At 43.8% G+C, this 26,844-nt stretch overlaps 2 long non-coding RNA genes across 2 annotated transcripts; one reads left to right on the plus strand and one right to left on the minus strand.

The window, feature by feature from the left end:
• Positions 1–7,198: 7,198 nt before the first annotated feature.
• LOC145509035 (uncharacterized) lies at positions 7,199–10,537 on the plus strand. The gene is made up of 2 exons (XR_014055803.1): positions 7,199–7,363; positions 10,372–10,537. It is a non-coding gene; the product is annotated as an uncharacterized LOC145509035 (long non-coding RNA).
• On the minus strand, positions 9,802–25,915 carry LOC145509034 (uncharacterized). The gene is made up of 3 exons (XR_014055802.1): positions 25,833–25,915; positions 17,047–17,161; positions 9,802–12,612 (listed from the first exon to the last, which is right to left on the minus strand). It is a non-coding gene; the product is annotated as an uncharacterized LOC145509034 (long non-coding RNA).
• Positions 25,916–26,844: the final 929 nt, after the last annotated feature.

A 26,844-nucleotide genomic window follows, 5' to 3' on the forward strand; every position in this document is an offset into this window, starting at 1 on the left:
GAATCTCAGTTCTTCCCCTCCCGCTTGCCAGCAGCGCCTTTGGATGTCTGCTCTGGTTTCCGCCTCTGGTCTTTGAAGCACCTGCTGTGCCTGCTCTCTTCCAAGTTACTAAGCAGAGACGTTAAATGAGGACACCCTGGCCCGGGTCTCCAGCTTAATACCTCCCTGGAGGCAGCTCCTAGCTCGTCCCTGAGCTGGGCACCAAAATGCCAATGCTTAGCCGCTCAGGCACGCTCTGAATCCCCAGCTCTGCCACCTGGCTAGTGCTTTACTTCCTGGGTCTCAGTTTTGTTATCTGTGTTATGGGTACAGTAATTCCCTCCTCGAAGACTTGGAAGTAGTTAATGAGATAATGGTATACCATAGTCAATATGTGACGACTACTGAAAAAGTTCCAGCTATCATTGATGGACTTATCATTACTTGACATGTTCCTCACCACTCAGGTGACACGGATCTTCCTTCATTTTCCTGTCCTCTCTCCAGTATCTACAGTTAAAAAAAATATACATCGTCTCAATAACCTTTACAAAGGGATGTTATCAGCCCAGTTTATAGATAAGGAGACAGATCACAGACAGGTTGCACCACTTTCCCAAGGTCACATCATGTGGTAAAGGCAACTGGGATACATTAGTTCCCTCTCTGACTCCTTCAGGAAACGTTTACTGAGGGCTTCTGGTGCCAGGAAATTTGTTAGGGATCGCGGAGACTGTGGTGATCAGACATGGGCCTGAGCGGGGACCCAGACAAATGGGAAAGCAGTCAAGTACTTGGATAATGACAGAATAGTAGACAAAGGTATCCAGACAAGGAGCCAGGGACCCGGGGCACCCCGCAGCCAGCAGGGCTCCAGAGCCCGTGGCTTTTTCCATCACCACGGAGTTGACACAGTGCAAGCTGGACTGTGTCCTGGGGTCCGGCACGATGGAGCACATGGAGCAGAGAGTCGTTCAGACAGGGGACAGAAGGAGCAATCTAGGAGGCCCCATGGGGTAGGCGGCCTCATTCGAGATGGGCTCAGAGGACAGGACTTTGGCAGCAATTCTGAAGGCAGCTCACCCTTCACACCCTCCAGCAGCCGCCTTTCTTCAAGGACAAGGACACCCACCCCCTCCTGGAGTCCCCTGAAGACCTTCTCTCTCAACTCTTTGGCCAGAATCACATCACAACCCTGTGGAATCACCATGATTGACTTAGGACAGCAAAACATACTTCTAGGCTGTGGAGGGGCCCTGTGAAAGCTAAAGCAAAACAGGGGTTCTGTTAGCAAGGAGGAGGGGGCTGCCTGGTAGATAACTGGCCAGTGGTGTCTGCTGCAACCATCCATTACTATTATTCTTATTTTGGTTTTTTATTTCAATGTTTGGCTAATTTTTCTCTCCTGTGTTTTGGTGCATATTCCTCCTTTTTGATGACTGGGGATGTTGAATGCCCCCAGCTCGCTATTCTGTACATCGATTTTTTTTAAAAATTACACCGAGTTCTAGAATTAGGAGGCTTTGAAAGATGGACTGAATTGATACTGGTTACTGGGCTGTATTTTGGAAGGCACATTTTTGGATAAATTATCAACCTTGTCTGATTTATCTTTTAATTCTGAAAGCAAAGTGCTGAAAAATGTGATAGTCGCTCAGTCATGCCCAACTCTTTGCAATCCCATGGACTGGAGCCCACCAGGCTCCTCTGTCCATGGAATTCTCCAGGCAAGAATACTGGAGTGGATTGCCATTTCCTTCTCCAGCTGAAAAATATTGCTGGCTAAATTGCCAGCCTCCCATTTTAGTTGTTTGGCCACTGGTCACACTCATTTGGTTCTCTAACAGGCTACAGAGTAGGATGAGTACTAGAACCTCTAATTAGGATCAGATAGGTGGAGGGACTTTGGTAAGGCCACCATAGCAAGTTTCAGGCTTCCTGGCAGCAGACTTGTCACTAATTACAGGGTGATGAGCAAAATAGTCTGAAAATGACCATGGCGGCTCACTCTGGTTGCCTGGCCAGTGAGGTAGCAGGCCCCAGAGACATCTTTCTTTCAGCAGAAGTGCTACATCCAAGCTCAATTTCCCATGGGACAAGTGGCATCCTTTCCCTGCAACACCCTATGGACTACAGCTACTGGCTTTCCCAGCACCCCTATAAACAGCCGGCCCCCCAGTTCAGATTGCCTTGATCAAACTGCCTGAGTTTTCCTCCACTGACAAGACAGCTGTTTTACACTTGCTTTATAGAAAAGGCAGAATAAAGAGAGATACTGTTCCTCTATTGGAACATAAACCCACACTGCATTTCTTACACAGCACCCTTGCCTGTCTCTCTGTGGGACCGTGGGAGGCAGGCAACGTGGTCTTCTTTCTGTGTAACCTGACTTATAAGTTTTCCCTTTCCCCAATAAAGTAAGTAAGTGTTAGTTGCTCAATCATGCCCAACTCTTTGAGATCCCATGGACTGCAGCCCACCAGGCTCCTCTGTCCATGAGATTCTCCAGGCAAGGATACTTGAGTGGGTTGCTATCTCCTTCTCCAGGGGAGAATATTCCCAACTCAGGGATCGAATGTCAGTCTCCTGCACTGCAGGCAGATTCTTTACCGACTGAGCTACAAGGGAAGCCCTTCCCCAATAAAGCCTATTCCTTAACCCAGACTGGGTGAGGTTGTAGAATTCATTCCAAACCTGATGCACAGTAGGTGGTGACTCAGAAGGGACCCAACTTGCGCACCATTTCAGACACCTGCTTTGGTTTATGTAGAGGTTGGAGGAGGGAAGTACCATTCAGTTGTCCCACAAGTGCAAAGCTATTAATATAATAATGCAGAAAAAAAACTTGTGCAAAAATTATTTCATCGTTATTTAAAATTTATGTTTTCAAGTTATATGTATATAATACAATATATAAATGTATTTATTTAAGTCACCCTAACTTTCTTTTGCAACAGAATAGAGTGTGTATAAATACATACATATGAATAAGGGGGTTATATGTTATTCATCATTTTATCTAAGACTTCTGTGTTCTTTCTGCTTTCTCTTGTCCTCACAACTGCAAAACAGCGACATTACTGCTTTCAACAAAATCTGAGCCCTGGCTCTTGGCCTGAGTGTGTTAAGCCCTGCAGCCAATAAAGACCGAGATTCCAAACACACACACACACACACCACTCATTTATTCTCTGGCAGCAGTTCATCAATGCCATTGCTAAAGAAACTTGATTTCCGTAGTGATTCTAAGTATTGAGATTCTAGGGGCATCTGGGAACATTATTCCTCCCCAATTCCTCTGATCCTACAACTTCTCTCATGTCTCCACCGCAGTGACCTAAGACAAAGTAGCTTTTAGTAAAAGAGCAGGTTTCTCAGGAAGTATTAACTGCCCTCATAGGCATATTACTTTGGAACGTTCTCCATCTTAATCCTCTTGTGAGTCCTCCCATATTTGCAGATCTACCTTTGGTCTTAGCCTTTCCCTGAAGTCTCTTTCTGATCGAGGGCTCCCACATCTCCTTCTCTAGCCCTTGTTGCTTGTATATCAGTATGGCTTATACAACATCACTGAGTAACACATACACACTCACATACTGGCTTAAAAACAGGAGCGATGACTTATACCTGAGTATAAGTATTGAGTTCCCTCAGTGTCCTCCAGTTCATCCAGGAAAGGGTGTCTTGTGTGTTTTTGCGAGTAAATCTCTCCTGCTTTGACCTGCTGAGGCTACGAGTTCCTCCTGCACATTCCATCAAAGCCTGTGGCAATGGCCCGGTTGCCATCCCAGGCCAATTTCTCTCCCATGTCAGCTCTGGTCCAGGAGCAGACTGGGTTCAGCTCAACACCCCCACCGCCCCATTCCCAGAGGAGACCAAAATGAGGAAACTCCTTTCATTCTCTAAATCCCCATGTCTTCCCTAGAAACTTCCCTGAAATTCTGTTTTGTTCGTTTTACTGCAGCCTCTTCTCCAGGTCTTGGGTACAGGTCACGGGGGCAGTGTTGGGCCATCTGAGGGACAAGTAAGGGACGTACTGAGGTGGAACCACCCCCATCACTGACTTAATGACCTTGAACAATCTTGAACTCTCTTCAAGATGAATTGTCACTTCCTTTAGGAGTGGGCTGGGCAATGCACAGCAGCCCATAACTCTCTCTTCCTTTCTCAGGCAAGATTGAATCCTAGGGAGATTTCAGCCGACACTATCAGGATGGTATCCCAGTGTCCAAATAAAAACAAATGGAGACCTACTTCCCCTTTGTTGTTCCTTCCATTGAGAGGTGGAGCCTTCTCTCTTCACCTCTTTGCACTTGAGCCTGGCCAAATGGTTGGCTTTGGCTAATAAGAAAAGCTATGACCAACCTAGACAGCATATTAAAAAGCAGAGACGTTACTTTGCCAACAAAGGTCCATCTAGTCAAGGCTATGGTTTTTCCAGTAGTCATGTATGGGTGTGAGAGTTGAACTAAAAGAAAGCTGAGCACCAAAGAATTGATGCTTTTGAACTGTGGTGTTGGAGAAGATTCTTGAGAGTCCTAAAGGAAATCAGTCCTGAATATTCATTGGAACGACTGATGCTGAAGCTGAAACTCCAATACTTTGGCCACCTGATGCAAAGAGCTGACTCATTGGAAAAAACCCTGATGCTGGGAAAGATTGAGGGCAGGAGGAGAAGAGGACAACGGAGGATGAGATGGTTGGATGGCATTACCGACACGAAGGACATGAGTTTGAGTAGACTTTGGGAGTTGGTGATGGACAGAGAGGACTGGCGTGCCGCGGTTCATGGAGTCGCAGAGTCAGACATGACTGAGCGACTGAACTGAACTGAACTGAATGACATGTTAGCAAGGGTGACACAACAGAGGCTTGAAAAGAGCTGTGAGTTGGGATCTGCTCTCATTAGCTCCTCTTGGAACCCAGTGGCCAGTGAAAAGCCTGGGTTAGTCAGTTGGATGTTGCAGACACGTGTCACAGTTGCCTCTGAGCCATAGTCAACCACTAGATATGTGATGGAGCCATACACGTTCAGTCAGCTCCTGGCTGAACTTCCAGGTGAACAGAAGCCACATGATGAGCTGAGGCAGGACCAGCAGAAGAAGCACCTTGCTGAGTTCAGTTCAAGTTGCCAACACCCAGAATTGTGAACTACTCAGTGATTGCTTTCTTAGCCAAAACACACGTTTTGGAATTGCTACACATCAATAGATAACTGACATATTACCGGAAGGGCAGAAGAAGGAATATGGAACCGATGGAATAAGTATCCACAACTGATGGATTAAAGAAGATCTAAGGTCTTTTTCAGATACTGAAATTCTAAGATTTGTTGAGAAGATATCAATGTCAATAACAAGGAAAAGGCACATAATTCAAATTTACAATTTCAGACCACATCTGCTCTTCCCTCTGTTTTATATTATAAATCTCAGAGATACACAATGTGTGACCATAAAGAACTATGACTGATAATCACTGCAGTGATCTCATTACTTCCTTACCATGCCTTGCTTTGTTGCTGCCAAGGCAGGGCCTTTTCTGAGTTGTGGCTTTTGTAAACGTTCACTTCAGATGATTCATACCTCAATCTTGGATAAGAGCTATATACATCAGAAAAAACGAGTTGAGACTTATGCATGAATTAATTTTTTAATAAAAAGATATTGAAATCACTTGCACAGTCACACACATCCATAAAAGACTGCAGCCACTGTAACACTAAAGGAAATTACCTCCAGGCTCCCATCCAGGACGATGCAATTTCAGCAACTAAGACAGGAGCCTTGAAAATAAGAGGTAACAACGGAAATGCTGACAAATCCATAACGCCCACTGCTGAAGAGCGGCAAAGGAAGACCAGAGAAATAACGACACAGTGTGAATTCCAAGTGTTTTTATCTAGCACTGACAGCAAGTGACAGAACCTGCTCTCGTAATGACAGTATAATTAAATCACCCATGGTTTATCCAAATAATTTCTGAAAGCCAGCAAAGAAAATAGCACAACTGAATTTTGGAGAAGATTCCCTTTGGCTGAGATTTTTGTTTCGTGCCCACAAGTCAGAGATTTCTAATAGATGGGACACAGCCCTGTCCTGGTTTACACATCTAGTGTCCACCTTAGGTCACGTGGGGGAAGACGCAGGAGGGAGGCGGACACAGCTTTGTACATCAGTCACGCTGAGGACTGTGGGTCTACAGCTCTGGGAAAATGTCCTCTTTCAACTCTGTGATCAGCACTTTCCCCTCCTGTGGCTGTGACACAGTTTTCCCTTTGAAGCACAGAGACATCAGGAGACTGTTGGTGGTTCTCATCTCCATTTACGCTTCCCCCACCCTCCTCCACTTGCCATCCTCCACCCCCTTCCTCCAGCCCACCTCCTGGGCCTCAAAGAGAGTCCTCCTCCGGACACGCGGGGCTGACCCATCACGAGGCACGGCCACCCTTACTCATTACAGAACGTTCTCTCTTCTTATCTTGCCTTTTTTTAGCCTGAAGGACAAAGACAGAGAGAGGAGTCTTGATTTTCCTTGTTAGTCTGCTCCAGCTGGCAGCCTCGCCAATCTCTAATATCAGTTGTGATGTGACAGTTATTTTTTTTTTTAACTCTAGCATCTCACTTTATGCAATTTTATGGGTAACAGGATGGGAATTCAGCTTAGAAAACTTTTGACCAACAATCATTCAACAAATAAAAATGAGGACAAAAAGGATGACTGTGACAAGCAAGATAAAACAGCCCCTGCTATGTCAAGAATGTACACGAATCATGTTTCCAAAGGACACCCTTCTTATCTGTTTAATAATGATCCGGAACCTCCTTCTCACCACATCTCTCTCGGGCTCCTTAGTTGCCCAAAGCTGACTCATGTCTGAACTTAGAACAGAGGACATCCAGAGCCTCAGACTCCGAGCCGAAGGGACCTGAGTGTGCATTCTGGGTGATTGGCCCCACCGCGTCCCCCACACATGTTGGGAGTTGGAGAAACAAGAATGGAGAGGGTTATGGGTTGAACTGCATCCCCTGAAAAGATATGTCAAAGCCTTAATCCCCCAGCACTTGTGGACGCACCCTTATTTGGAAATAGGGTCTCTGCAGATGTAATCAAGCTTCAGATGAGGTCATTAGGGTGGCCCCAATCCAATACAACTGCTGTCCTTACCAGAGGGGAGGGATCCTGGGACACACACAGGAGAGGAGAACACCATGTAACAGACGGAGGCAGAGAGCGACGGGCTGCAGCTGTGAGCCTAGAGAGCCAAGGACTGCTGGCAACCCGTCCGAATCCAGCAAGAGGCAAGTAAAGATGCTCCTCTCCAGGTTTCAGAAGGAGCCTGACCCTGCCGATACCTTGATTTCGGACTTCAGCCTCCAAAATGGTGAGATGAGGGAGACATCTCTGTTGTTTCAAGCCACATGGTTTGTGATGCTTGTTTCAGCAGCCCTAGGAAACGGATACAGAGAGTTAGGCAAACTGCCCATGACCCCAGGGCGGGTGATGGCTGAGGACACACCAGAACACAACCCTTGTGAGTCCCACTCCAGAGTCGGTCCCCTGTCCTGGCCTTTATTCCTCTGAGGCATCACGGCTAAGTTGTATGCACGTGTGTTTTCGTACTGGAGAAGGAAATGGCAACCCATGCCAGTGTTCTTGCCGGGAGAATCCCAGGGACAGGGGAGCCTGGTGGGCTGCCGTCTATGGGGCCACACAGAGTCAGACACGACTGAAGCGACTTAGCAGCAGCAGCAGCAGTGTTTTCTTACATCTTGTTTTTGTTCTGGATTTCTATAATAATTTCCCTCAAATAGACTTGCCTCATCTCTCCCTTTTTTGTTTTGAAAAACTTGAAACAGAAAAGTTGAAAGAATAACACAAGGAACACACGTATTTCCTACACCTAGACTCACCAATTAACATTTTGCCATGTTCGTTTCTCTCTCTCCATGTTCACGCTTGTCTTGAGCCCCTTGAAAGTTGCAGACATCAGGACATTTCACATATTTCAGCACGAATCTCCTGAATTCTGAATTCTCCTGACCAAAGACATTCTCCTTCATAATGCTCAGAGGCGAGGAATTTAGCATCAAAAAGATAATCAAATACAGATTACATTAAAGTTTCTCCAGTTTGCCCCCAAATGTCTTTCATAGGTATTTTTTCTTCCTCCCCTCCCTTCCCTCTACTCTCTCTCCTTCCTTCAGGGTCCTTCAGCACCACATCCCCCAGATGCCAAGTCTCTTTGGTCTCTTTTAATTTAGAGCATCTACCACCTAGGTTTTTTCTCTTTTTCTGGTCTGGCTTTCATAAGGTTGACATTTTTGAAGAGTCCAAGCCAATTGCCTAACAGAATGTCCCACAATCTGGATTTGTCTGCTTGTTTCCTCGCGATTAGATTCAGGTTAACCATTTCCTGGTAGGAATATTCCCAGATGAGGCCATGCACTTTCTGTGGCATCTCAGGGAGAACCTCATGGCAGTCAATAACTACTGTGGCTGAAGATGCTGAGTTCACTGGTGATGGTGGGGCCCATCTGGTCTCCCCACTGGAAAGGTACCATTCTTTTCCTGTTGTCATTAATGAATTGTCTGTGGGGGATATTTGAGAGAAGATTTGTCCTTAACTACTTAATGCAGTACATCCAGAGTTAACAACAAATGCTGACTTGGTATTAGAAGTCACTCCACAACTGAAATGCAATACCTAACGTGCCCTGCTTGATTTACCACGTGTTTTTCATTAAGAGTTGAAGGGGGGGTTAAGGTTAAAACTAATCCTCCTCCTTTACAAACCGCCCGCCTACAGAAATCTGATGGTAATTTTCATAGTTTCACCAATACTTACAATATTATCCAGGTATTGGCCTCAGGCAAGATTTCTGACTACCTAAAATTGACATTGAAGGTTAAGAATTCATACCCCCCCAAAAGTTAACTATATCAAAGAGTAAGGCCCTCGTTCAATAACCTCAATGCTCAAACCTGAAAATTACATTAAGTAAATGAAAGATTTGTTTCTCAGCCCATCAGTATCACTATAGTCCAAGTATCACGGGTAACACAGATCTTACATGATTACGCTTGTGGCAGCGTGGTATTTTCCTTGCTGGCTATCACACAGGACATGAACTTGAGAAAGCAGGACAGAAATAGATCTCCAAAGCCATGTCAATCATTTTTGAGAGGTCAAAACTCCTCATGGCTTTAATTGAAAGTTACTGCTGTGGTGAGTAGTGTAACAGAAAAACACACCTCCGTCTCCGCGTGAATATTAAGCAAGGTGATTATGAAACATCAGCCACCAAGGCCACCCTCAGGGACTTTGTAAGCTACTAAAGGTTGGTTCTGCTGTGAATTCCTGTGGAGTTTTTTCTGCAGTGATTTCCCCCCTGGATTGCAGGTGCCATGAGAACAGGGGTTTGGTCCTGTTTGCCCTCCAGTATTCAGAACGGGGGCTTCCCCCATGGCTCAGCGGTAAAGAATCTGCCTGCAATGCAGGAGCCGCAGGAGACACAGGTTCGATCCCTGGGTCAGGAAGATCCCCTGGAGGAGGGCATGGTAACCCACTCCAGTATTCTTGCCTGGAGAATCCCTTGGACACAGGAGCCTGAGGGGCTACATAGGGTCGTAAGAATCAGACACGACTGAAGCAACTTAGCATGCACGCATATTTTCAGCAAGAACCGTATCTGGGTGTCCAACAATTACTGGTTGAATGAATGAATGACTCAAATAGTGCTCATCAAGGTTAGGTCAGTTCAACACTTCTAAGAAACCAATGAAACCTCATGGACCTTTTATTCTCTTTCTTCCCCCTTATTTTTAATTGGAGGATAATTGCTTTACAATGTTGTGTTGATTTCTGCCGTACAACAACATGAATCAGCTATAAGTATACATGTGTCCTCTCCCCCTTCATTTTCTTTTAATTACAAAATTTGGTGCTAATGTGTGGAAAGGGCCCTTCTTAGCTTCTTTATCTCCACCTCCAACAGCTTAGCTGGCCATTTCAGGGTGCACAGCATACCTCTATGTGCCAGACTGTGTCATGATTCTACCCCTTGAAGCCCATGTTTCTCTCTCTCTTTTTTAAAATACAAAATAGGAGCCAGAAAGGACATGGAATATTCCATCATCTCATCCCCTTGTGTGTGTTTATCTCCTTCCAGTGTTTCCATTACTGGGTTGCTAAAGGTCATGGGGAGAGTGAAGCCTGTGGATTATTAATAGAATGCATAATTTGCTTAAATAACATTTTTTTTTTCTCCACATGATTTTGTCTAAGAATATTGTGACATAAAATTTTGGTTTATCTCCTTTAACGTTTGAGAGTTAAGCAAAATAAATGATCTGCCCTATAAACATAATTTTATTGTTGTTCATGGGCAGATGCTTCAGTTTCAAGGAAGCTGAAAGAATCAACCAGTGCACGTGATCACAGGACATTCCAGACTCAGACACGGGAGACGGTGCAGAGCCAAGGAGAGAAGGGCCAGGGGAGAGGCTCTCCTCTCAGGAGGAAGTGACAATAATAAAAATTTAAATATAAGAAGAATAGTAATAATTTGTGCTTATTGCATGCTTATTACTTCTATTTACAACAGCCCTTTGGAGTAAGACTATTATTTCCATTGTAGAGAGGAGGAAATTAAAGCTTAGCAAGGTGGTGACTTGACTGCAGTAATGAGTGAGCGAGAATTGGAATCCTCTGATTTCAGAGCCTCTTACTTCACCACACACAGGGCTGCTTCCAAATGCACAGCAGAAGAGCCTGCTATTTACAAGCGTTGTCTTGCAAATTTTCAGGGAAATCTTTGATCATTTTTTAAAGCATTTATGCTGGAAGGAATCCTGTAAGATCACTGCCCCAGAGTTCAGATAGGGAAATCCCTATAGTATTCTTCTTAAATCTAATATCTTTTGATATTATTCGGCCCTTTTATCATCTTTGTCATTCTCCTTGAATCCCTCTTCAAAGATGATACATTCCCTAAAATTATGGATATAGCTCAACTCCTGAGAGGCATCCATTTGCAAATAGATGAAAAGCTTTGCCACTGTAGGTGAGATGAACAAGGCAGACTGACAACGTGGCTGGTTAAATATTCCATTACCACTGACCTGCTCAGACACACAGACACAATGGCTCACTCTCCTGTCCCCTGGTGAAAAATCAGGGGAGAAAAGGGGCCCATATATACAAAGGTTACTTTTTAATCCAATTCTTGGAAAGAAGTAGAAGGTTTACAATCATCAAGCTTAATCTTATCTAAACTTCTGAAGATTTTATACAGAGGGGTGGAAGTTGAGGGGATGGGAGTGGGAATCCTTCTAAAACTAGTATTCATGTTGGCAGCAGCAGATCTCCAAAGCTACAGTTCAAATTCTGCACCATTATGGGCACTTTTTTTTTTTCTCTTGCATCCACCTCCTTCCACATTCCCCCAGACACATACTAGAAAAACATTCAAAGCCAGTGTTTAAATGCAAGCATACATTTTTTCTTTCTCGCAAATTAATTTCCCCTTAATGTAGGTATTGTTAAATCACTGACAGGCAAACAGCAAGAATGCCTTTACATGAGTATCTCTTTCTTCCAACCCCAGCACAAATATAATCATCCTCACAAGGGCTTCTAGCCTTTTAGGTTTGAAGGACCAATAAATGAACACACATAAGAAAATCTGGATGATGCTAGGTTGTCAAGTTTTATTTTGCAATGAAAGAAAACAAACAATAATACATATTATCATCATGTCTTCATGAAGTGAAAGACATCACAGGAAAAAGAATGTCAATACATAATTTCATGCTAAAGAATTTTTTTTTTTAATCTTAAAATTAGCTTATGGAATTTAGTTTGGTTTTCTTTCTCACTCTGCCACAAGTCAGTGAAAATTCTATTAGAGACCAGCACTGGTCCTGAGACCAACATTTGGGGGGCCACTGATCTAAAAGACGTCTTTCCTGGTAAAATCTTCTTCCTCCACTACTGGGCAAAACTAATCCCCTTCTTTCTCCTCCAGCATTTTGTGAATACTTCTGCTATCTCACATGGTTTCATAATTGTTCCTGTTAATATTTACCTAGCAGCTAGACCACACGTTTTTAAAGGCACAAAGACTGTGTCTTAGCTTTTTATCTACTTAGAGAACATAGCACAAAGCATAGAACACTCTAAGAGAATTTAACAAATTAATTTGCACCTAAATCAGTCAAAGGTAAAGAGAAAATTCTCTCCCTAGACTAAGCTGATCATCTCATTTGCAAACTGGCATACCACAAAGTCCTGGAGGGAGGTCACAGAGATGTAAGGGAAGTTATAACAACATTCAAATACCACTGGCGCACAGCGTTGGCTTGCAAATTTTAATTGAAGTTCAACACCACTGTTCTGAAAAACAATCTCAGGAAAGAAATCGGTTTGGGGCTATGTTTAAACGTGGAGAGTGACATCAATTTATACCTACCTCAAATGAAAATGGAATTTCCAGATACAGAATAGTTAAGAATCAAGAGGTATGGCAATAGTCTGCAGCAGTTGAGATCCTCTGTGTTCATTTGTCCAGGTGGTTTATTGGTGAGTCATGGATCTGAGGTCTGAATATCAAACACCGAGCCGGCAGTTTCCTGAATCCAGGAAAACAACACGTCCTAATTTATTACCCTGACAAAATTTGGCCGCAGATTGGCAATGCAGTAAAAAATATGTTCCATAAAAATATCTTTATAGATTTTCTCATTACACTAACAAATGAGGGGTGGAATCACCTTATGGGGGGCGAAATCACCAAAAACTTCCATCCTTTATATACCCATATCTCCCATGAAGCAAAGAACATTAAAGAGGGAGGAATTACAATTACTATCAATTGTTTCTTGTACTACCAAAGTCAGAGGCTGTCAGCCTATATAGTGTCATGTTACCTATTACTCTCCACTTCTCAGTGGGACCCGACAGATCATTTAGCGTCATCTTATGGATTAAAATCGAATTTACTTCTAGTAGCGATTAAATAGTTATGAGGCAATACAAAGCTTTACTGATGAAACTACTGTGGCAGCATTGGCAACTTGTAAGCAGGATCAGAGGAAGAAAACCGAAACCCAGAGCCTCCTCACTTATCTATTCTTCAAGCTGAAAAAAAAAAAATGAAAGCAGCTCTGGGGACCAAACTTGAGCATATCCAGAGCCAGTGCTTTTGTAGAAGCAACATCCCGCAGGCTCAGCTATACTATTTCCTCCCTGCGAGTGGTGGCTCCCAAGATGGCCTCCAGCAACCCTATCCCCAGGACTCAGGCCCTTGTGGACTCCCTTCCCTTTACCAGAGTTGGTTTGTGTGACTGGTGGAAGACAGGAGTGATTGTCACTTCTGAGATTAAGTTATAAAAGACTTTGCAGCTTTCAGACAATTACAGCCCCAGCAGACGGCTCGACTGCAATCCCACCAGCCCCTGAGCTAGAACTACCCAACTTAGCTGCTCCCAGACTCTTGACCCTCAGGAACCAACTGAGAAATTATGTGTTTGTTGGTTTAAGCTGCTAGTTTTGGAGGGGATTTGTTACCCGGCAATAGGTAAGTAGTACACCCACTGTGATCTCGGGCAAGTTAAATAAATTAATTGAGCCTCTGCTTCCTCATCTATAAAGTGGGGACTGACGTAAATAGAAATATATTTTTACTTATTGTCCTTTGTTTTGGAATTTAGGACTGCCTTCAGACATACATAAAATACAAGGCAGCATAAATTAAAAGAGGAGGGAGGATAGAAAAACAAGGGGAGAGAAAAAATAAGAAAGAAGAAAGGGGCTAAAAATAATATATTACACACAACTAAAACTGGGCCACAATTCTGCATCTGAAACTTAGCACTCCTCCAACTTCCTCCTGCCTCTGCCAACCCCACCACACGCACACACAGGGTCACCTGTTAATTCCATTCAGAGTCCAAAAATGTAAAAAAGAAATTCAATTATTTGAGAGACATATAATTATCCTTAGAGCTAATGTGAACGAGAATTTTCCTTGGGCGCTCCCTAAAGCAGATACTGCGTGGGGTACACGCTGAGGCCGTCAAACGAGGGATAATTTAATGAAGTGGGGTGATACGCACAGTGTCTTGTATCAGGCTGGCCCATTGTAGGGCTTGTACAACAATGCCTGCTGTTAACACTACCATTCAGAGCAGTTTTATCAGTACCACAGCTTCCCTCCCAGAAAAGTTTGCTCTCCACAGACTAAAACTCCTGACTTTCCATTCTCATCAATATTAAAAATAGCCCATTTTCAGCCATGAACTTAATGGAAACAGTCACAGGAAATCCTGGATAGTCCAAATAGTTTCTTATCTTCCTTCTATTGCAAGAAGCTCAGTGGACATAACTGTCCGCCCTCATGTTCACAAAGCTGTGGGCCTCCCCTTTAAACCCTTTCTTGTTATCTCACTACCAAGACTTAATGTTTTCAGTAATGTCTCTTCCCATCTGATTTCCTTTATTTTGCTGCCACTGTCTAGTGCTGAGTTCTGACTCATTACTCCCATATGTAGGCAAGAGCCCTGTATTAGTCATCTCCGGCTGCCATACAAAAATATTGATACAATAGACTGGTCAGCTTAAATAGGAGATGCTTATTTCAGTACTTCTCACAGTTTTGGAGGCTGGGAAATCCAAGAGCAAAGTGCGGGTTGATTTTGCTCCCTGGCTTGTAGATGGCTTCCTTGTCCACGTGTCCTCACATGGCAGAGAGAAAGAGAGGGAGAGAAAGCGCCCTGGTGTCTCTTGTTAGAAGGGAACAAATCCCATTATGAGGGCCCCATCGTCATGATCTCATCTAAACCCAATCACCTCCCAAAAGCCCTACCTCCTAATCCAGCTCACTAGGAGTTAGGGCTTCAACATAAGAATCATGGGGGACATTTCAGTCCATAGCAAGTCCCCAGTCTTTCCCAGCAGACCCAAAATGCATGACTGTAAGAGCACTTTTTCTGTCTTCTTTCATAAGGATTTAGTCAAGCATCAGCCTGGGTTCAGACTGCAGGATGAGAAAGCCTGACATCCTTGAAAGTAAAGACCTTCAAGAATCAAGACCCAACCTTCTGCCCCAACTCTAATTCCTGTTCTTCACCCAACATAGCTCCTCCACTCACTTGCTCCCTCTTGTCTCTGAACTTTTTCTGTACTGTGAAACCTAGGATGCAACGCCGCCACCCTGTTTCTGCAACCAATTCCACTCTTTAAACCTAGTTCAAATCCTAGCTGAGAACTGAGAGTCTGAGTTGGAAGGACTAAAGTTCATTCTGTCCAACCCTTAATCTCATTCATGCATCTATTCACCAACCCAACTTTCATTTTGTACCTTCTGAGCCAAGTTAAAATGAACATGATAGATTCAGACCAGAAAGAGGTCACAAATTGCATAAGGAGACTGGAATGCAAATGATTACAATGTAAATACAATGTTCAAGCCTGAAGAATGCTTTGGGAGCACATTCTTTGACACCTGTCTAGATTCTATTTGAATACCTCCAGGGACAGGAAACTCAGGTAGCTCATTTCATTTCAGGAAACTATAACCATGTAAAATTACCACATTGAGTTATCTAACTTCTACACGTATTCTAGTGGTGGCACTAGTGGTAAAGAACCCACCTGCCAATGCCGGAGACATAAGAGACATGGGTTTGATCCCTGGGTCGGAAAGATCCCTTGGAGAAGGAAATGGCAACCCACTCCAGTATTCTTGCCTGGAGAATCCCATGGATGGAGAAGCCCGCTGGGCTACAGTCCACAGGGTCGCAAAGAGTAGGACACAACTGAAGTGATTAAGCAGTTTAAAACTCCAGAGATTTCAAAGATAAATCTAGATTTCTTTTCATATGTCTGTCAATTAGGTATTTGAAGACTACACCATAAATATCCCCAAACTTCTTATACTTTCTGATTCTAGGCTCTTCACCCTGTTGGCTCTCTCCTCTGGCTCCAACGAAGATTTTTTATACCCTTCAAAATCTCCAGGGGATTTACCAAGGCAAGCCCCTCCTTTGTTCTCATCTTAATGCAACCTAAGAGCGCATCATCCTTTTGTGGAGGGAAGGAGGTGACCTTATTACTTCTTGTGGATGATCAAAATTTTCTTTTTTTCTCCCTCATTCATCTAAGTGATCTCTCCTCTTGAATGACTCATATTGGGGCTTGTTCATGCTATCTTGTATTATCAGCTAATTTTTTTTTGACAGAATACCAAACAATATTTACCGTTGACAGTAGTACAGGACAACAAATAATGTACAAATTGGGGAATAAACACAACAGAGCCGGCAGACACCCCGCCCGTGCCTGAACAGCAAGGTACAAAGGAAGTGCAGACTTCTCCAGCGAGATCTCAGGTGAGCAGGAGACGACAGTGGTCATCCTGCCCAGGTGACCCGAACAGGTAGTCGGGGGCCGCCAGACAGGAGCGAGACCACACGGAAGGGCAACAGGACCACCATTGGAGGTTGACCAAGACAGACCCCAAAATGCCGCACAGAACCGAAATCACATGTAACGTGTAAGCTCCATACCAACTTGGGGAGCAGAGCATGGTCCTTGGGGAAAACCCTTAGGCATCTCTCACTTGTAGCCACGCTTTGAAGTAGCTCTTTCACACAAAGACCTAACAGCAAAATCAGCAATATTCTATCTTCCTAGTTTACGCACAGACCATCATTACTCATCAGAAGCAAATACTGGAGGAAATATGAGGCCCTGGCACTGTGACCATGGCAGACGTGTGGGACTTACTCTCTTCTCTGTTAAGAAAAGGGGAAAAGCCCATTTTCATTGTCCGAGCAGGGTCACCGGCCATTGGTGGCAATGAGTCCAGGGCCCCAGACCCCGCCCAGGGTCATGTTACTGAAGAACTTTATACCTTTGAAGAAACATTCCCGTCTTTCCCTTCAACTTTCCTATATTCTGGCAAAGCTTACATTTCTAATAGTTAGCATTAAAAAAAACCTGTGCCCGTGAGAAACAGTAAGTGAAAGTGTATCTCCCATACCGACTGTGACCCCAAAACTCACCCCATAGAAGCACCCCCAGGGCGGTGACTGTTCTCTCCATGACTGGAATGAGGTGGGGTCAACACCTGGGGTTAAGATCTCCATCCAGACAGAAAGCAGGCATTCAGGTCACAAGCTGGGAGAAAATGTCACAGGAGGGAGAAAAAACAAAAAAGTAAAAAAAAAAAAAAAAAAACCCCAAGTTCCTCACCACGTGGGCGTTTTACCCAAACAAAGGTACCAGGGGACCGGCCGAGGGAGGCTGGGGACCGTCGCCGCGGTGGCGCTGAGTGCCTCAGAGCAAAGTCCTCCTGGGGAATGTCCTCGGTGTCCCAGCCAGCGTGCTGATGGGCTTGGCCACGCGACCACCGTTTGACAGCAAAGCCAGCCCGGCGCCACGAGGGGACGGGGGCTCTGGAGGCCGCCCCCCAACCCCCGAGAGGCAGCTGGCCGCGCTGGAGCCCCCGTCTGCTGCTGGCATCCTTGTTGTCCATCTCCAGCTGTGCTGGGGCGTCTGTTTCATTAACGCCCAAAACATTAACAGAATGTTTTCATTCTGTCCATCAAACCTCAATCGAATCTGTCTCACGGACAAGCCCTGGCGCTGGCAGGAGGCCTTCATCAGCTTGAGGAGCGGTGTGTGTTCTCTCAAACTGGACCCCAGAGCCGTCCTGCCTGGCCACCTTCGGTTGATGTGGTCCTTCTCCGTCTTCACTCCCTCCTGGGGCTTCTCCTTGGACATGGCTATGCTCAGAGGGCAGCGGGACAGCAGGCAGCCCCCGGGCGAGCGACTCCCGCCCTCAGCCCGCTGTTCTCCTGCCCAACTGCCTCAGCTAACTTTTTAATGTATAAATCTAAGTGCATTACCCAAACAGAACAATTCTTGAGAGGTAAAGATACTTTTACTATTCGTAATTTCCTTTAGTAAGTATATGAACGAATGAACAAGTGTTAAGGGCGAGAAGCACTGTTAAATGCAGAGCCACAGCCCTGTCTAAAAGAGGTCCACACCACAGTCCCTCGGAACTGTATGCTGTGTGCTCCCTGGCGAAGGGGGATGAAGCTTGCAGATGGATGTACGGTTGCTAATGAACTGACTTTAAGATAAAGGGATTATTCTGGATTATGACCCGATGGGCCCGATGTAATCACAAGAAGGCAGAAGAAGCACAATGAGAGTGACCTGAAGACGCTGCTCTTGCCCTTTGAAGGTGAAGAAACGAGCCGCGAGTCAAGAAACTGTAGCAGCTTCTGAACACCGGGTGAGACAGGAAAACAGATCCTCCCCAAAGCCTCCAGAAGGGAATGGGGCTCTGCTGATGCACCTTGATTTTAGCCAACAGAGACCCACGTTAGACTTCTGACCTCCAGAACTGCAAGATCTGTGTGCCGTTTTAAGCCACTGAATTTGTGGTAACTTGTTACGGCAGCAATAGGGGACTCATTTTGGTGCTACCACTTTGTGCTATTTGCCAGCCATCATTTCACATTTTCTTTTACATTATCATTAATCCTTACAACACCGTTTAGATTTTTAAAGTGTTGAAGCTATTGGATAAATTTGGAAAGATTACCCAGCTAGTAAGCAGCAGAGCTAAGATTTGAACTCAAGTGTCTCTGGCTCTAATTTATGTTCATTTTATAAAATCTCAATGCCTTAAGAAGGGATAAAATCATAACCCAGATACTGTACTTTAGTAATTCCCAGATATTCTGAATAGAATTCCGGAGTCCATTATTCCTAGCAGAAACTGGACACATAATTCGATAACTCTCACTAACATTCTTCTTCCTTTGTCTTCTTTCTCTCCTGAATTTTCCCCTCTCATGTGGATACTGATTAAAGTTAAAAGTGCTTTATTTTAAACTGAACATATAGCTTTAAATATATTAAATTGTTTACTTCGTATATCAACTATAGTTTATTACTAGGGTGTGAAGTGAATACATTAGGTGGTGATATTTTCAGTTACTAAGTCATGCCCAACTGTTTGTGGCCTCATGGACTGCAGGATGCCAGGCTTCCCTGTCCCTCACTATTTCCCACATTTGCCCAAGTTCATGTCCATTGAGTTGATGATGCCATCCAACCATCTCATTCTCTGCTGCCCTCTTCTCCTCCTGCCTTCAACCTTTCCCAGCATCAGGGTCTTTTCCAATGAGTCATCTCTTTGTATCAGGTGGCCAAAGTATTGGAGCTTCAGCTTTAGCATTAGTCCTTTCAATGAGTATTCAGGGTTGATTTCCTTTAGGATTAACTGGTTTGAACTCATTGCAGTTCAAGGGACTCTCAAGAGTCTTCTCTAGCACCACAATTCAAAAGCATCAACTCTTTGGTGTTTGGCCTTCTTTAGGTATACATTAGGTAATCACCTACAAATATTTACATCGTTTCCAAGGAAAATATGCTTTTAGAGCTGATCTCATGGGATAATGGGTGCAGTGACTTGAAGCAGGAAACTTGTCTTCTTTGAAGAAAGAATTCAGCAAAGAGATTGTGAGGCAGAGAAAGCATTTATTAGAAGCAAAGTAGTGTGGAAGAACACACAGGTGGAGCTGGAGTGAAGCGTGGAACGAGGATTGTTTACATGGTTTATGTACGGACAGTGTTCCCGATTGTCCCTGACCAGCCATCTTGCTTGTCTCCACGTGTGGCCTGACACAGGGCCCTCTCTGGTGGATGTGCACTCATCTCTCAGTCAAGATGGATTCCAGTGTGAAGGTTTCTGGGAAGTTAGTGGGACATATTATGGGCTGACTCCCTCTCCCTCTCTTGAATCCTGAGGACCTTCTCTGTGCCTGTGTGGGCTGGGAAATCCCCTTGACCACAGAATGAGAAAAATGTGGTTGCTTTGTCTTTCACTTTGTCAATCAGGGTCTGATGCTCCCGCTATCTTGAGGTGTCAAGCAGGGGACCAGTTGTGGCTGCTCAGCTAGCTACAACTGTTTTTTCCTGAAAAACCATAACCAAACCCTGCAGTGCTCTGACAAGAATGGCTATTCAGTGATGACACACTTATCTGTGCAAAGCTTACAGCTAGTTACAGATACAGTAATATGGGTGGAAATTCTGCAATTATATAGTTTATCCTCAGGTACATAATGAAAATGTGAGACTTTCTGTAGTTTGACATGAGTTCATTACTGGGCATCTATTTTGTGCAGTGGTCACTAAAACATCGTGCCTCAGAATACAAGACGGATCTTCTGCTGCTGCTGCTAGGGAACAGTGCAAATCACGCTCAGTGAGATTCCTCTTCTGTGAAATGGATATAATGGTAACACCTACCTCTTATGAGTGTTATGAGGATACAGCCAGACAATGCACTTAGGACAGAAGGCAGTATAAAGCAAGCATTCACTACCCATCAGTTCTCACTTTATGCCAAGCTGTGGGTGTATATGGGTATATAAAAGAGACATGATCCCTGTCCTTGGGAAGCTGATACTTTTATAGTTATGGTGTCCAGGTAAGCAGAGAATTATAGTTTTTAAGAAGCATGTAGATCAGCAGCTACTGTTTTTGAGTTCATAGTGTGGGGGCTTTTGCTGAAGTCTGCAGATTGGCATGGCCTGCCTCAGGGGCACTCATGACCTGGCACCTACTGTAAAGTGCTCTAGATCCACCCCAAGGTCTCAGCTCCCCTGAAACCTTTCACCTTTTACCTTCTGTACTCTGGAGAATCATCTATAGAGAAACACTGAATGAAAAAGTGTAATTTTTCACTGCCTAGTTGTCTGATGGCTAGACAATAAAACCCCTTCCCCCATGCACATCATTCTTAATATTCAAAGACAACCCCATTAGCAGGGATTTCTGAAGGAAAGCAACCCCAGATACCTACTTTCCATATTCGTTGTCATGTTAAGTCAATGCAGGAGATTTTTGTTCCTAATTTTGCAAGAGAACAATGATACATATATTTCCCTCAAACTACTACTGCTTCATGAATTCCGATGAGAATGGACTACTTTTAAAATATTAAATGAGATAAGTCTGAACGCACCTATAACCTCTGACCCACAAGAAGTGAGCCACACTACATTATCTGCTTCTTTCTTACAGAGGACTTGTTGATCTCAGTGCGTAACTCCAAACAATTTAATTTAAAAGCAATTTTCACCCCCAGGATGATAATAAAACAAGTACCTAATGCTTAATAGTTAGTAAGTACTTGCTGATTTCTTATCCAAGACATGGAGGGAAGGAGCTAAAGATTGTCTAGCAGCTTCTCTTTCCTCTAATCGTTGATTTTGGCAAAGGCCATGGTTAATTCACTAGCCATCAGGTGAACAGTATCTCAGATCCACTTGCAAGTCTATTTTAAGCTTCCTATCTGGCACCACTGAGATTCTACTGGACCATCTCCATGTTGTCACAGCTAACCTCCAATAACCCAAGGGTTTATACCATCCACCAATAAGAATACCAGGCCAATCTGGCTAAGCACTTGCTCATTTCCAGGTTTATTCTAGGGCAAGAAAATGACTACATGATAAGGATCTAATTCAGGTACTGACTTTCATTTTTGGTGTTACAAAAAGCATTGTGTTAACAAAAATAGGTATTTTTGCACAATGCTTTCTTTGTACTGGAGTATTTGGGAAGCCCCCTCCTCCTCTCTCCTTGCCTGCCCTTACAAAAATCCTGGGTTGTTTGGTGCTATTTTTCCACACCTTCCAATGTTAAAGTGTCAACAGGTGTTCTGGTGGCTAAAACAGTCTGTGAGGTCAGAGCAGCAAACCCACAGACCTGCTCTGGCCTTGGCCAGATGGCCATGTGATAAGAGAACTTCTGAAGCAAGCCTATTCACTGGGTGACCAAAAGGAGCTCCATCTAGAGACAGGAAGAAAGTCAGGCCAGAAGGGAGACAAGGCTGAGATACTAAAGAACCTCCCCCAGTGGTATAAGCAATTGGTTCCTGTGCAGAAGGACTATAACTTTATTTACAACATACGTGTCACAGAATCATATAACTTTGCAGCTAGAGAACAAAACTTACACCTCTAAATGAATTTATTTAAAAGCCATTACTTTGGGGGGATCCTTTATTCTGATTCTAGAAATACCTTGTCATTGCCTTCAATTCTCAGGACAAATTCTTTTGACTGTATTTAGTGGTGGCATTCTAGGAATCAGCGAACTAAGATGGACTGGAATGGGTGAATTTAACTCAGATGACCATTATATCTACTACCGTGGGCAGGAATCCCTTAGAAGAAATGGAGTAGCCATCATTGTCAACAAAAGAGTCCGAAATGCAGTATTTGGATGCAATCTCAAAAACGACAGAAAGATCTCTGTTCATTTCCAAGGCAAACCATTCAATATCACGGTAATCCAAGTCTATGCCCTGACCAGTAGCGCTGAAGAAGCTGAACTTGAACGGTTCTATGAAGACCTACAAGACCTTTTAGAACTAACACCTAAAAAAGGGGACTGGAATGCAAAAGTAGGAAGTCAGGAAACGCCTGGAGTAACAGGCAAATTTGGCCTTGGAGTACAGAATGAAGCAGGGCAAAGGCTAATAGAGTTTTGCCAAGAGAATGCACTGGTCATAGCAAACACCCTCGTCCAACAACACAAGAGAAGACTCTACACATGGACATCACCAGATGGTCAACACTGAAATCAGACTGATTATACTCTTTGCAGCCAAAGATGGAGAAGCCCTATACAGTCAGCAAAAACAAGATCGGGAGCAGACTGTGGCTCAGATTATGAACTCCTTATTGCCAAATTCAGACTTAAATTGAAGAAAGTAGGGAAAACCACTAGATCATTCAGGTATGACTTAAATCAAATCCCTTATGATTATACAGTAGAAGTGACAAATAGATTTAAGGGACTAGATCTGACAGAGTGCCTGATGAACTATGGATGGAGGTTTGTGACATTGTACAGGAGACAGGGATCAAGACCATCCCCATGGAAAAGAAATGCAAAAAAGCAAAATGGCTGTCTGAGGAGGCCTTACAAATAGCTGGGAAAAGAAGAGAAGCGAAAAGCAAAGGAGAAAAGGAAAGATATTCCCATCTGAACGCAGAGTTCCAAAGAATAGCAAGGAGAGATAAGAAAGCCTTCCTCAGCGATCAGTGCAAAGAAATAGAGGAAAACAACAGAATGGGAAAGACTAGAGATCTCTTCAAGAAAACCAGAGATACCAAGGGAACATTTCATGCAAAGATGGGCTCGATAAAGGACAGAAATGGTATGGACCTAACAGAAGCAGAAGATATTAAGAAGAGGTGGCAAGAATACACAGAAGAACTGTACAAAAAAGATCTTCACGACCCAGATAATCACGATGGTGTGATCACTCACCTAGAGCCAGACATCCTGGAATGTGAAGTCAAGTGGACCTTAGAAAGCATCACTACAAACAAAGCTAGTGGAGGTGATGGAATTCCAGTTGAGCTATTTCAAATCCTCAAAGATGATGCTGTGAAAGTGCTGCACTCGATATGCCAGCAAATTTGGAAAATTCAGCAGTGGCCACAGGACTGGAAAAGGTCAGTTTTCATTCCAATCCCAAAGAAAGGCAATGCCAAAGAATGCTCAAACTACCGCACAATTGCACTCATCTCACATGCAGTAAAGTAATGCTCAAAATTCTCCAAGCCAGGCTTCAGCAATACATGAACCGTGAACTTCCAGATGTTCAAGCTGGTTTTAGAAAAGGCAGAGGAATCAGAGATCAAATTGCCAACATCCGCTGGATCATGGAAAAAGCAAGAGAGTTCCAGAAAAACACCTATTTCTGCTTTATTGCCTATGCCAAAGCCTTTGACTGTGTGGGTCACAATAAACTGTGGAAAATTCTGAAAGAGATTGAAATACCAGACCATCTGACCTGTCTCTTGAGAAACCTGTATGCAGGTCAGGAAGCAACAGTTAGAACTGGACATGGAACAACAGACTGGTTCCAAATAGGAAAAGGAGTACGTCAAGGCTGTATATTGTCACCCTGCTTATTTCACTTATATGCAGAGTACATCATGAGAAACACTGGGCTGGAAGAAACACAAGCTGGAATCAAGATTGCTGGGAGAAATATCAATAACCTCAGATATGCAGATGACACCACCCTTATGGCAGAAAGTGAAGAAGAACTAAAGAGCCTCTTGATGAAAGTGAAAGAGGAGAGTGAAAAAGCTGGCTTAAAGCTCAACATTCAGAAAACTAAGATCATGACATCTGGTCCCACCACTTCATGGGAAATAGATGGGGAAACAGTGGAAACAGTGTCAGACTTTATTTTTGGGGGCTCCAAAATCACTGCTGATGGTAATTGCAGCCATGAAATTAAAAGATGCTTACTCCTTGGAAGGAAGGTTATGACCAACCTAGATAGCATATTTAAAAGCAGAGACATTACTTTGCCAACGAAGGTCCGTCTAGTCAAGGCTATGGTTTTTCCAGTGGTCATGTATGGATGTGAGAGTTGGACGGTGAAGAAAGCTGAGGGCCAGAGAATTGATGCTTTTGAACTGTGGTGTTGGAGAAGACTTTTGAGAGTCCCTTGGACTGCAAGGAGATCCAACCAGTCCATCTTAAAGGGGATCAGTCCTGGGTGTTCATTGGAAGGACTGATGCTAAAGCTGAAACTCTAATACTTTGACCACCTCATATGAAGAGTTGACTCATTGGAAAGACCCTAATGCTGGGAAGGATTGGGGGCAGGAGGAGAAGGGGATGACAGAGGATGAGATGGTTGGATGGCATCACTGACTCAATGGACATGGGTTTGGGTAAACTCCGAGAGTTGGTGATAGACAAGGAGGCCTGGCGTGCTGCGATTCATGGGGTCGCAGAGTTGGACACGATTGAGCGACTGAACTGAACTGAACTAAGTGGTGGCAAATATTAATTTTTTGAGAGTAGATGTTATTTTCAGAAATACGTTGTTCAAAACTAAGAACATTAGCATGAGGGAATCAATACTATTTTGGTATAAAAACCAAGGTGCTAGTTACAGTAAAATAAGTTGGAGTTTCCTGTGCAGATCCAAAAACAATTTGAAAAGGTAATTTTGAAAGGGCTCTGAATAATGGCAATACTGGTGTGGAATAATGGTATATGCTACCAAGGTGATTTAAAGAGGTCATTGCTATGCATATATATATCTCATGACTCTATTTTCACAATAGAAAAAGCTTTACAGACAGCAAACTAGCCTAGTGTAAACTTCATTCCTGAGTCCTCAGGCAGAAACTCTCAAAATAAAAATCCACTTATATCCAACTACCTGGTCTCCATGTCTGTAAAGTAGGGGCTAAGAGGTAGTGACATTCCTCATGTAAATAAATCACCTTAACCTGATATCCTAAGGTTGTAAGACTCTCCACTCTATTAATAACCTCTTAGTACCTAGCTGTAGAATATATTCTACTTAAGTGTATTCGTCTCCTACTCTCTAGGAGTCCTTAATAAAACAAACACACTGACCTGGACTTGTGTATAATATTAATAATAGCTGATACTTACATAGCCCTTACTACTTGCTTGTACTTACTTAGCATGATATATATATCAACTCACTTAATACAAACCTGTGAGGGTAAAAAGTTTTAAAATATTACTATTTTTATTCCTATCTTACATATGAAAGAACTGAGCTAGGAAGAAGTTGCCCAAGACCATGTAGCAAGACGCAGAGCTGGGGCTGGAACTCAGGTACTCTAGTTCCAGCTGTGTTCTTACTCACTTTGCTATACCACCCTATACTGCCTCTATGAGACTACAGAAAACAGATACATAAATCAGATACTCAACAGAATAAAAAGACCATGAAAAAAACACTTACCAACTTATGGGAAGCTCATTTGAGAAGTAAAAAAAGAGGGGTTGATGTGAGGCAGACAGACCCATGTAAAACGGATGAGGGCCACATAAAAATAGCCACAAGAGTTCCCTGGGCAGCCTGGGGCTGGGCTAAAATGCTATTTCGAGAACAGAGGAGGCAGCTGGAAAGATCTAGGAGCTATAAAGAACCAGTTCCTGGCACTGTTTTGTGTCTATAAAATTTCTCCTTTATTACATAAAATCAGATAGTGCAAATTAACAAAAACAAAACTCCACAATACTGTTAATATGACAGCTTTTATAACCTGCGCACATCACTTTGGGAATGTTATCGGCTAGTAAGCAGATACGGAGAAGGCAATGGCACCCCACTCCAGTACTCTTGCCTGGAAAATCCCATGGACGAAGGAGCCTGGTAGGCTACAGTCCATGGGGTCGCTAAGAGTCGGACGACTGAGCGACTTCACTTTCACTTTTCCATTTCATGCACTGGAGAAGGAAACGGCAACCCACTCCAGTTTTCTTGCCTGGAAAATCCCAGGGACGGCGGAGCCTGGTGGGCTGCCGTCTATGGGGTCGCACAGGGTCGGACACGACTGAAGCGACTTAGCAGCAGCAGCAAGCAGATATGCTTAATACATCTGTTAACTGTTTTTAACAGTAGGCAGAGTAAGTGCAATGATCTACCTGATACCATCTCCAAGGAAGTTTTCAGAAGCCACTATCAGTGACTCAGTTCCCATAAAGAGGGGATTACGTGTGGACAGAAGCAAGTGAAGCAGCCCCTGCCATGTCTACCCTTTAACCAAGACTGCCAACGACACCCCAATCCAGCTTAACAGAGTGGAAACTGAGTCTCACGGAGTGGAAGTGACTTGGATGAAGATCCTGACACAGAAAGTCCAGGGCTCTTCCCATTTTCGCATTATGCGTTCTACCCTTTTCCTATTCAGGGCAAATAAAGGCTGATTTCAAAGCCCTTCAGAAAACGTGGTGTGCCTACAATGCGGGAG

Source organism: Giraffa tippelskirchi, chromosome 6, assembly GCF_054371585.1.
Source record: "Giraffa tippelskirchi isolate mGirTip1 chromosome 6, T2T-mGirTip1v1.2.pri, whole genome shotgun sequence".
In the NCBI taxonomy this organism is placed as follows: domain Eukaryota; kingdom Metazoa; phylum Chordata; class Mammalia; order Artiodactyla; family Giraffidae; genus Giraffa; species Giraffa tippelskirchi.